Source organism: Cupressus sempervirens, chromosome 7 (genome assembly GCF_028749045.1).
Source record: "Cupressus sempervirens isolate cs-2001-9-10 chromosome 7, ASM2874904v1, whole genome shotgun sequence".
Lineage (NCBI taxonomy): Eukaryota > Viridiplantae > Streptophyta > Pinopsida > Cupressales > Cupressaceae > Cupressus > Cupressus sempervirens.
The window spans coordinates 214,891,536-214,901,951 of record NC_143124.1 but is presented as its reverse complement, the minus strand read 5'-3'; positions in this window follow the sequence as shown (position 1 = coordinate 214,901,951).

Sequence of the window (10,416 nt, the reverse complement as noted above, 5' to 3'; positions counted from 1 at the left end):
TAGGGTTTCCTAGGACCTCTAGAGACATATTATAATCCTTTATATGGGTCGGAAGGGGTCATAGGATGCCCTATGACCCCTTTCAACACATTTTATTACAACATATCTCTCTAGGGGCCTTAGGACCCTTAGGGACATATTATAATTATTTATATGGGTCAAAAGGGGTCATCCTATGACCCCTTTTGATACATTCCATGACAACATATGTCTCTACGAGTCCTAGGACCCCTAAGGATATATTATAATCATTTATATGGGTCAAAAGGGGCGATAGGATGACCTATGACCCCTCTCTATGCATTTCATCACAACTTATGTCTCGATGGGTCCTAGGATCCCTAGGGATACATTTGGTTGGTTCCAATGCATTAAGAGGGATGATAGGTTAACCTATGACCCCTCTTAATGCATTCCATGACAATGTATATCCCTAGGATCGCTATGACCCCTAGGAACCCATTGGAAATGCGTTGAAAGGGGTCACCACGGACCGTAGGGACATATGTTGTCATGAAATGTGTCAACCTATGACCCCTTTTGATGTATTTTATAACAATATTATATTTAATAAAAATATAATATTGAATATTTTAATATAATAATAATATATTATTAGATTATATAACAATAAAAATATATATGTTACTAGATTATAGTTTTAATGATAATAATAACCATATATATTATTATATATAATAATAGTTATATAATATTACTATATATATTTAATAAAAATAATTATATTTATAACTATATTATATTTAATAATAATAATCATACATATTACTGTAATATAATAATAATTATAATCATATATAATAATAATAATAGTTAATAATAATAATATCAATGTCCACACTTCCCCCAAATAAATTTCCCTCTAAAACACTCTAAAGTTTCCCTCTTAAATTTATTTCCTCTCAAATTACCCTCCCTCCAAATTTAACATTGAAAAATCTCTCCTCTCAAATTTTCCTCCAAATTTCAATTGAAAATCTTAGACCTAATTGGATACCCAATTGAATTTGGGTATCCGATTAGTCTTGGTATTTACCAAGCCTATTCAATCAACCCAAAAAACATGTTTGAGAAGGGTTTCATTGACACTCAGAATTTGGTTAGGCATCTGACCATGTTATTTTCATTGAGATTGAATGAAATGAAAAGAGTTTTTTTATAATACTCTCAAGATCCCATCAATATAATTGTTGTCAAATTTTGAGTTTGATAAGTATTTATTAGTTAATTTTCAATGAAGATGATTGTAAAGTACTGATTGAAAAATATCTATAACTTTCAAACAGTATAGAATTTTTTAAGTCTAAAAGTTGCATCACATTCTATGCTCCGCCTAGTATAAGAAAAAATTTAAAAACTTAAATTTGGTAAAGTTTTCTACTAGTTAAGGTGGTTAGACATGAGATTTTTTTCTAAAATTTTTTTAGTAAAAAATTCATATTTAATTATTTATTTGGAATAAAAATACCCAAAAATATGCGTCACATTTGTGCATGAGTCTACTTTTTATATCTATAATTATATTAAAAAATATTATCATTTGATTTTGATTAAGGTGGTTAGACATACACCTAGTTTTTCTTTTTGCATTGAAATTTTCATAGTATTGCATTAAAATCTAAACTTTTGACCAATCAATTATTTTTTTCTCTAGATAAGGCCTTCTAGTTTAGAAACTACATTCAATTTCCTACAGATTATTTTCTTACAACTTTTTGATATAAAGTCTGGAACCACTTTAAAATTATGTGTCAAGTTGACATAACTTTGATTTGCTAGTTTTTCACTGCCACTTAAGGCCATAGTTTGGTTGACTATGATCTTGCACATACCCAGCTTATGTCCATTTGGGATTTCAATTTCATGTTATTTACTTTCAATTTTTTTATTTTCTTTGCTAACCCCTTGTTAGAATAGGAACTTATTTTAGTTGCATTGTTGGAATTGCATTCATTGAAAAAACTAGAAAATACAAAAATATTGTTCTTTAGTGTGTTATTTTGAGACAGTGAATAGAGTTTACTTCATTATGAGGTTATAATAGAACCAACAAAGGCCTCCTTGTGAACAATCACATTTATCTTCAACTGAGTGGATTTGGTATGTTTCAAGATAAATACTGAACCTTGGAGTTGATCCTAAAAAGATTAGCTTTTCAAGAGAGGAATTGAGCAATGGATTCCTACCATTGACCTCGAGCATAATGATCGCCCAAAAAAATTTTGATAGCTCCAAAGCTATGGCTAGAAATAGAACAATGTGGCACTCCCCTTGTCAAGCATGGATAAAACTTAATTTTGATGGGTCGGATGTGGTTAGAAGCATAGTGGAAGGGGATGTCTTTCAGAATAGTACTGGGAAGCTAGTGGTCACCTATACTAGGAACTGTGGAGGGGGCTCAAAAAATGAAGCTAAAGCGTTGTTCCTTCTATGGGGTATGAGATTTGTGTAAGCTAGAGGAATTAATAGATTGGTTATTAAGGGAGATTTGATGTTGATTATCAAAGCAGTGAAAGGGGAGGTTCGGTGTAGCTAGAAGATCAAAATGATAATAGAATAAATTTGCAAGTTGATGGAGGAGTGTCAAAAGGTCAATGTGGCCCACATCTACCATGAAGGAAATGGAGTGGTGGATGATTTGGTGAAATTTTTCCACAATTCCATGAGAATAATAGAATGGAAGGATATCAGCCAAACCCCATCATCAACTCAAGTGACGATGGAAAGTAAGTGTACTTCTCACAATGCCTCATGAATCATTACAATAGGTGGCACATTTTTATGAATCCACATGGGTGGGAAGACCATCAGATTCATTAGCATAAAGTTAATCTTTGGTGAGATTGTGTGAAGATTTTCTTTTGTGATCCTCTCTCCACAAGCAATAATTATTTCAAGAAAAAGATGAGTGGCACAGATTTGATTAGATGTATAAACTGACATGGAAGGATTGAAAGGATACTTCCACCAAACCTCACACTAACTACATCTAGCGATGATTAATTTTGGAAGGAAAGGTACCGCTCACACATGCTACTAAGAGAGGGTTTTTGGAAACTATGAAACCTTGTGATCTTATGATGGGTTTTGGTTCCCTGCACAATTTTAGCTTAAGTGTTACAAATTAATTATTCTGACATGGCTGCCACAATTCAATCTACAACAAGGGGATGTCAGAAAAATCTAAGAAGTTGGTGGTTGAGCTTAGTGAAGAAATCAGTGCTAGTGACCACATTGAACTAGTGAAGATTTAGGATTACATAAAAAAAGTGACATTGCATGGGTTTACCTATGGGAAGGAGGTTTGTTGCCATCCATGGAAGGCATGGAACAAAATGATGAGCACATCTCCATGCAATTCATCTATTCTTGGACTCATCAGAAGGTAAACATTAATGGGATGGTGTTTGAAATTATGGAGGAGCTTATCGCTAGGGTTGTAGAGTTATCCCTAGAGGGTAAGAGTTGGCGCAAGCAGATCAGGGTGTCTGATGAAACAAGTCTAAGGAAGTTCTTCAAACCTAAAGATGAGCCAATTCACATGCACAGTGGCTTTTCTAGAGAGGATCTACCGAAGCCTTGGGATGTGATTTTCTATGCCATTATGAGGTATAATACTCTTGAAGGTTGGTTCTAGATACTATATTACTCCCACTTCCTCATTCTCAACCATTTTAGGAACCATGATTTGATCTCCTTTTTTTATCTTATTCTATATTCCATGGAAGACTATTTTTTTAAGGCTAGGAAAAAGAGACGGGAAGGAAAACCTTTTTATATCATCCACCAAGGCTTCATGAACAAACTCTAAAAACACCACCTTTCCTTAAACCTATCACTTCTTGTCAACCCACTGGCTACTATTACTCCCCAAGACCCCATGGACCCTAACCCTAGCTCAAGCTATTAAAAAAACCAAAAAACCCCTAGTTCTGAGGTGAACATAAGTCTTATTGAGTCTGATACAGAGGCGAGGAGGAGCAAGCAAACTGCTAGGAGAGCTAGTAAATCGCCCCAAATGGAAAAATTCAAAATCGCCCCTAAACATGACTTTAGTTTTGAGTCCACTAAGAGTGAGAAAAATCCCACCAAAAGGAAGAGGCAACACCCGATACTAAGAAGAAGGTAGTACCTAGCCCGCCTAGCCCCTCACATATTTAGGACACCCTAGAAGTCGTCCTGTCCCTAAATAGAAGTGGGGGTGGGGGGAGGATATCATCTTCCCCATGAAAGAAGCTCTCAAAGTTGGGGGAAGAAAGGAAGACATATCCATAGATAGAGCCAAAGTAAGGCTTGGCTAGCAAGGTAAACTTTAAGAAACCCCCTCCAGAAAAAGATATAAATTATTGGTGAATCTTTCATTATTTTGAAAAACCAAATTATCTTTATCGACGGATTTCTCAATTTTTTTAGTTTAAATATTTTTTACATTGGCGATTATTTTGGAACCATAATTTTTGAGTAGAAAATATCGAAAAATCTCAATAATAATAGGAAGTTCGCCAATCATCATGGAATATTACAAATCAAAATTGAACATATTTTATCTCATGGAAATTATGAGGATAATTACATTATAATTTAAATCAATAGTGAGCATTAAGTATTAGTAATATATCCCTAAAGTAACTAAAAATTATGACAATTATTGGAGAATTAATTTTAATTTCTTTGATAATATATAATATTTAGGTGAATGAAATCTATTCATGTATTGAATATTCTAGTGAATCTTTGAGTGTAAATTTTGTAATAATAAATTATTGAATGATTTAAAAAAATTTATAACTAAATTTAATAAAAATGTGGCAATTTAGGTTGCATTAAATCTTAAATTATTAGCCAAATTACTAGCAAAAAAATTCTAAAATTTACAAAATTGTGAATGTTGACCACTAAAAAAATACCCTATTGGCTAGAGAGGCTAGAGAATTTGATGGAGCTTATGGATAACCATATTGATATTTATCAAAAAATTGACACGTTGGTGGAGTTCACCATGAAGGTCATGCACTTTGCTGCCACCACTCTCTATTGTCTATAGGTAAACAAGGATGAGAAATATTTGGGTAAAGAGAGTAAAACTGCCTAGCCCATCTATAGTTTCAATTTGTTCATCTTGAGACCCTTTTGTTAGCTCTGATGGGTGTGATTGGCCAGGAAAATGCTAGGGGACATCTTATTTCCCTCACTGAGTATTAGGAATGCATTAGTGCATGTAGTACCTTGGTGTCCCCAAGAGCTTGTGAAAATTGCACCATGACTATTGGTCATGTGGGAATATACAAAGCATGCAAATTTTTTGACAAAATACTTGAAAGAGCATGAACTGTATGGAAGAAGAGATGACATGTTTTGAAGTGTTTGACAAATTTCTCCAAGGCAATTAAGGAGCCGTGGGTGATGCATCCGAGTTATTTGCTAAAATGTGACAAGAAATGAATCAACCTTGATGGTAGAGTTAAATGTTAAAGAGAATTTATTTAATCACCTTCAAATACAATTGAAAGAAATGGAATTGATCTCCCTTACTCATACATGTGCAAAATATGGAATCTTGCATAACATTGGAATTTAAAATAAGAGAGGGGCATTCACCATACATTTAAACCATTCATGTAGCACTAGACACAAATTTAAATTCAAAGAATTAAACCAACATTAAGGTATTGAACTTTGTACACTAATGGTCTCTAAATGCACAAACATTCCCATAGGTCTAATACAATATGCATTATGAAATTTCTTGATTTTCCAAAACATTGCATCTTAAAATTCACAATTTTAAAATCTTAGCATTGAATCAACTAATCCCATAATACAAGCATCAAATCCAATCTGATAACAAAAACTCAATTTTTTTTCCATAAATTCTAATAATGCCAATATCCAACAATCTCATATAATATCATACATCAATAATCTGAAACATCATAACTGTATGCCTAATAAAGGTACAAAATGTATGTCCAATAACACCATGCAGACATAAAATGTAAATCCCTAAATATCTCCTCTTTCACATTATGAGACAAAAACAAATCCCTAGCTATCTTTGATTACTGAGAAGAAAGAGATCATGTGAATGATGGGGTCTTCCTAACATGCTCACTAGTGCACCAATCTAGACTCTTCTGTAACTTGACCTATTACAATCAAAAGTATATGTGAAGATCAAAAACTATTATACATCAAAAATGAAATATACATACACATAAAAATATAATATTTTCTTACAGCTAGTTAATAATATTGATCTACATCCATGTCATGGTCGCATGGATGACTGGGAGTACTAAGACCCTATTGGCATTAAGTTATGTTTGTCATCAGTGACAACACTTTTAGTTTGTGGTGAATAATCAGGAAAGTACTATACATACTTCATAAATTCTTTGGGGATGAATTTTTTTTTTGGGTACTATTCATAGATTCACCATTTGTATATTTGCCAATTTATGGTTGACATGTAGTAACCCGAAAGTGGTTTAATACTTATATAAAAGGGCTTAGGGTTAGGGTTGTTTTATAGTGGTGATTCAAAATTGGATCTTGCAGTGGTATTAAGTTGTAAGGGATTACAGATTATAATCAGATTCTAATAACTGGATTGTAATAATATTGGACTTGCTATTTGGTGGACGTAGCCTAGGGATTGGGTGAGCCACATTAAATCTTGGTGCCTTGTGTTCTTTTCTGTGTGATCTATTATTTTTTGTTATTGGTTATATTTGCATGTAATTGTTATTTTTCTATTCATGGTTTAATCCTAACAAGTGGTATCAGAGCGAGGTTGTTTTTCAGTTATCCTCTGTAGGAAAGTCTCACAGTTGAGTGGGAGCAATGACAGATGAGGATAAGTTGAGGGTTGACAGGTTTAACAAGTAGAACTTCCAGTTATGGAAGATGCAAATGGAAGACTATCTTTATCAAAAGGATTTATGGAAGTTGTTGGAAGGAAAAGCCAAGAATCAGGGATCTATGTCAAATGATGAATGGGATCTTTTGGACAAAAAAGTGCTTGGAAGCATTCGATTATACTTGGCACCATTAGTGGCATTTAATATTACAAAAGTAAAGATGACAGAAGAATTGATGCAAACCCTAGCAAAACTGTATGAAAAGCCCTCTACTTCAAACAAGGTATTTCTCATTAAGTGTTTATTTAATATGAAAATGGTAGAAGGTGGATTTCTTATAGATCATTTAAATGATTTTAATACTATTACTAGTCAGTTATCTTCTGTGGGTGTCAATTTTGATGAAGAAATTAGGGCTCTCGTGATTTTTTGTTCTTTACCTGAAAGCTAGAATGGCTTAGCAATGGCTGTGAGTAATTCTGTTCCTAGATCTAGTACCCTAAAATGTGATGATGTGATCGATGTTGTTTTGAGTGAGGAAACTTGTAGGAAAACCTCAGGTGGATCTACATTAGGAAGTGCTTTGAATGCACAAAGCAGAGGCAGAATGACTGAGAGAGGAAGTAACTTTGGAAATTGTGGGAAATCAAGAGGAAAGTCAAAGGGGAGGAGGTCTTAATTGAGAGGACTGAATGACTACTGGTACTGTGGGAAACTAGAGTACAAAAAGAAAGATTGCTAGAATTGAAAGAAAAATGAAGGAGATAAATCAGATGGAGACAAGGAAGCAAATGTGGTAAGTAACAAATCCGAAGAGGATGCTCTGCTTCTATCTTTAGAAAGTGTTGATGATTCATGAGTTTTAGATTATGGTGCTTCTTTTCATGCTACACCTCATAGAGGTTATTTCATTTATTATGTCCAAGGATATTTTGGACTTGTTTATTTGGGGGATTATGAACCCTGTCAAATTGTTGGAAAGGGAAAAATTAAGATTAAGTTGCAAAATTGGAATCATTGACTACTACATGAGGTAAGACATGTTCCAACACTGAGTAAGAATTTAATATCAGCAAGGCAACTTAGTGATGAGGGTTGTGTAGTTACTTTTAATGATAAAAATTGGAAGGTTTCAAAAGGTTCCCTTGTAGTAGAAAAAGGTGTGAAAGTAGGCAACTTATATCTTTGTATAGGTCATATTGTTCCTTCTACTTTAATTGTTTTAGAGAAAAATGAATGTTTAGGAACAATTTTTGCAGTTGAGCAGGGAGAACAAATAGTTGCTGTAGATTCTGATACAGTGCTATGGCACAACAAACTTGGGCACATGAGTGAGGAAGGTACAAAACTACTTCCTTCATAGAAAGTTTTACCAGGTCTAAAATGTGTTAATATGGATCTCTGTGAAAGTTGTGTATGGAAAACAAAACAGAGTGAGTTTTGTGAAGACTAGAAAGGAAAACAAAAAGGAGAAATTAGAGCTTGTGCATATCAATGTATGGGGATTGGTTCAGGTATCTTTCCTTGGTGGCTCTCATTATATGTTACATTTATTGATGACACAAATATAAAAGTATGGTTTTATTTCCTTAGACAAAAATCTAATGTATTTCAAACTTTTAAGAAATGGAAATGCTTGGTTGAAAATGAGAGTGGTAAGAATTTAAAATGTCTTAGATCTGATAATGGTGGTGAGTATTGTAGTCATGAATTTGAAGATTATTGCTCCACTAATGGTATTCGTAGATAGAAAACTATTCTAAGGACTCCACAGGAAAATGGAGTGGTTGAATGTATGAACATGACTATAATGGAGGGCACAAGGAGCATGAGGTTGGATGCTAGGTTTCCCTTACACATGTGGGTGGAGGCTATCAATACTATTATATATTTGATTAATAGAGGTCCCTCTACTCCTTTGGGCTATGGTATTCTAGAGGAAGCATGGACTTGTAAGAAGGCGAGTTATTCTTTTCTCAAAACCTTTAGTTGTGAAGCATTTTCTCACATAGATTCTGAAAATAGAACCAAGCTAGAAGCTAAGTCAAAGAAATGTGTATTTGTTGGATATTATATTAATGAATTTGGTTATAGGATTTGGGATTTTGAAAATTAGAAAATTGTAAGAAGCCAGGATGTCATATTCAATGAGAAAGTGTTGTACAAAGATCTGTTGCAACAACATGAGAAGAAAAAATATGATTATGTAGTGCTAGATGATACTCCAAAAGCTAATGGTCTAGCCATTCCTCATGATGTGCAACAACCACAACAACAAATACCACACACATTAGTGAATTTTAGACCATCAATAAGGAAAATTAGACCTCCAAAATGATTCTCTCCCTCTTTGTATTCTATTTTACTTACTGATGCTGGTGAACCTAAAATTTATGATGAAGCTATGTAGGTGGATACTAAGATTCAGTGGGAGTCTACAATGAAAGATGAAATGGACTCTTTGCTGAAGAATAAGACATGGGATTTGTGCAAGTTGCCTATAGGTAAAAAGGCTTTATAGAATAAGTGGGTTTACAGGTTGAAAGAAGAGGAAGGAGGTAAGAAAAGATTTGAAGCCAGGTTAGTTGTGAAAGGATTTGCACTAAAAAATGGCATTGATTTTGATGAGATATTTTCTCCTATTGTTAAGATGACTTCCATCTGTACTGTTTTAAATCTTGTGGCTACTGAAGATTTGCATTTGGAGCAACTTGATGTTAAAAAAACCTTCCTTCATGGTGATTTGGATGAAGAGATATATATGGCTCAACCATAGGGATTTGCGGTCAAAGGTAAGGAGAACTTAGTGTAAAAATTGAAGAAAAGTTTATATGGCTTGAAGCAAGCACCTTGGCAATGGTATTTGAAATTTGATAGTTTTATGCATGAGCATGGTTATAGTAGGTGTCATTTAGATCATCGTATCTAGTTTAAGAGGTTGGATGATGATAGCTACATTATTTTATGTTTATATGTTGATGATATGCTTACAGCTGGGTCTAACATGGATCACATTAAGAGGCTGAAACACCAATTAACACATGCATTTGCTATGAAGGATTTGGGGGAAGAAAAACAAATCTTTGGTATGAAGATTTGTAGAGATAGGAAGAATAGAACATTGATGCTATCTCAAGTTGATTATGTTGAGAAGGTGTTGCAATGTTTCTCTATGGAGAATGCTAAAGTTGTCAACACACCTTTACCTGGTCATTTGAAGTTGACTAAGGAGATGTGTTCCAAGACACAAGAAGATGAGGATAAGATGTCCAAGATACCCTATGCTTCAACTATAGGAAGCTTGATGTATGCTATGGTATGTGCTAGGCCAAATATTATACATGCAATGGGAGTTGTTAGTAGGTATATATATTAGTCATCCAAGAATTGAGCATTGGAATGCCATCAAATGGATTCTCAGATATTTGAGAGGAACATCCAATAAGTGTTTACACTTTGGGGGCTCTACTACTAATTTATAGGGCTATGTTGAGTAAGATTTGGCAGGGGATATTGATACCAAGTGGAGTACTAC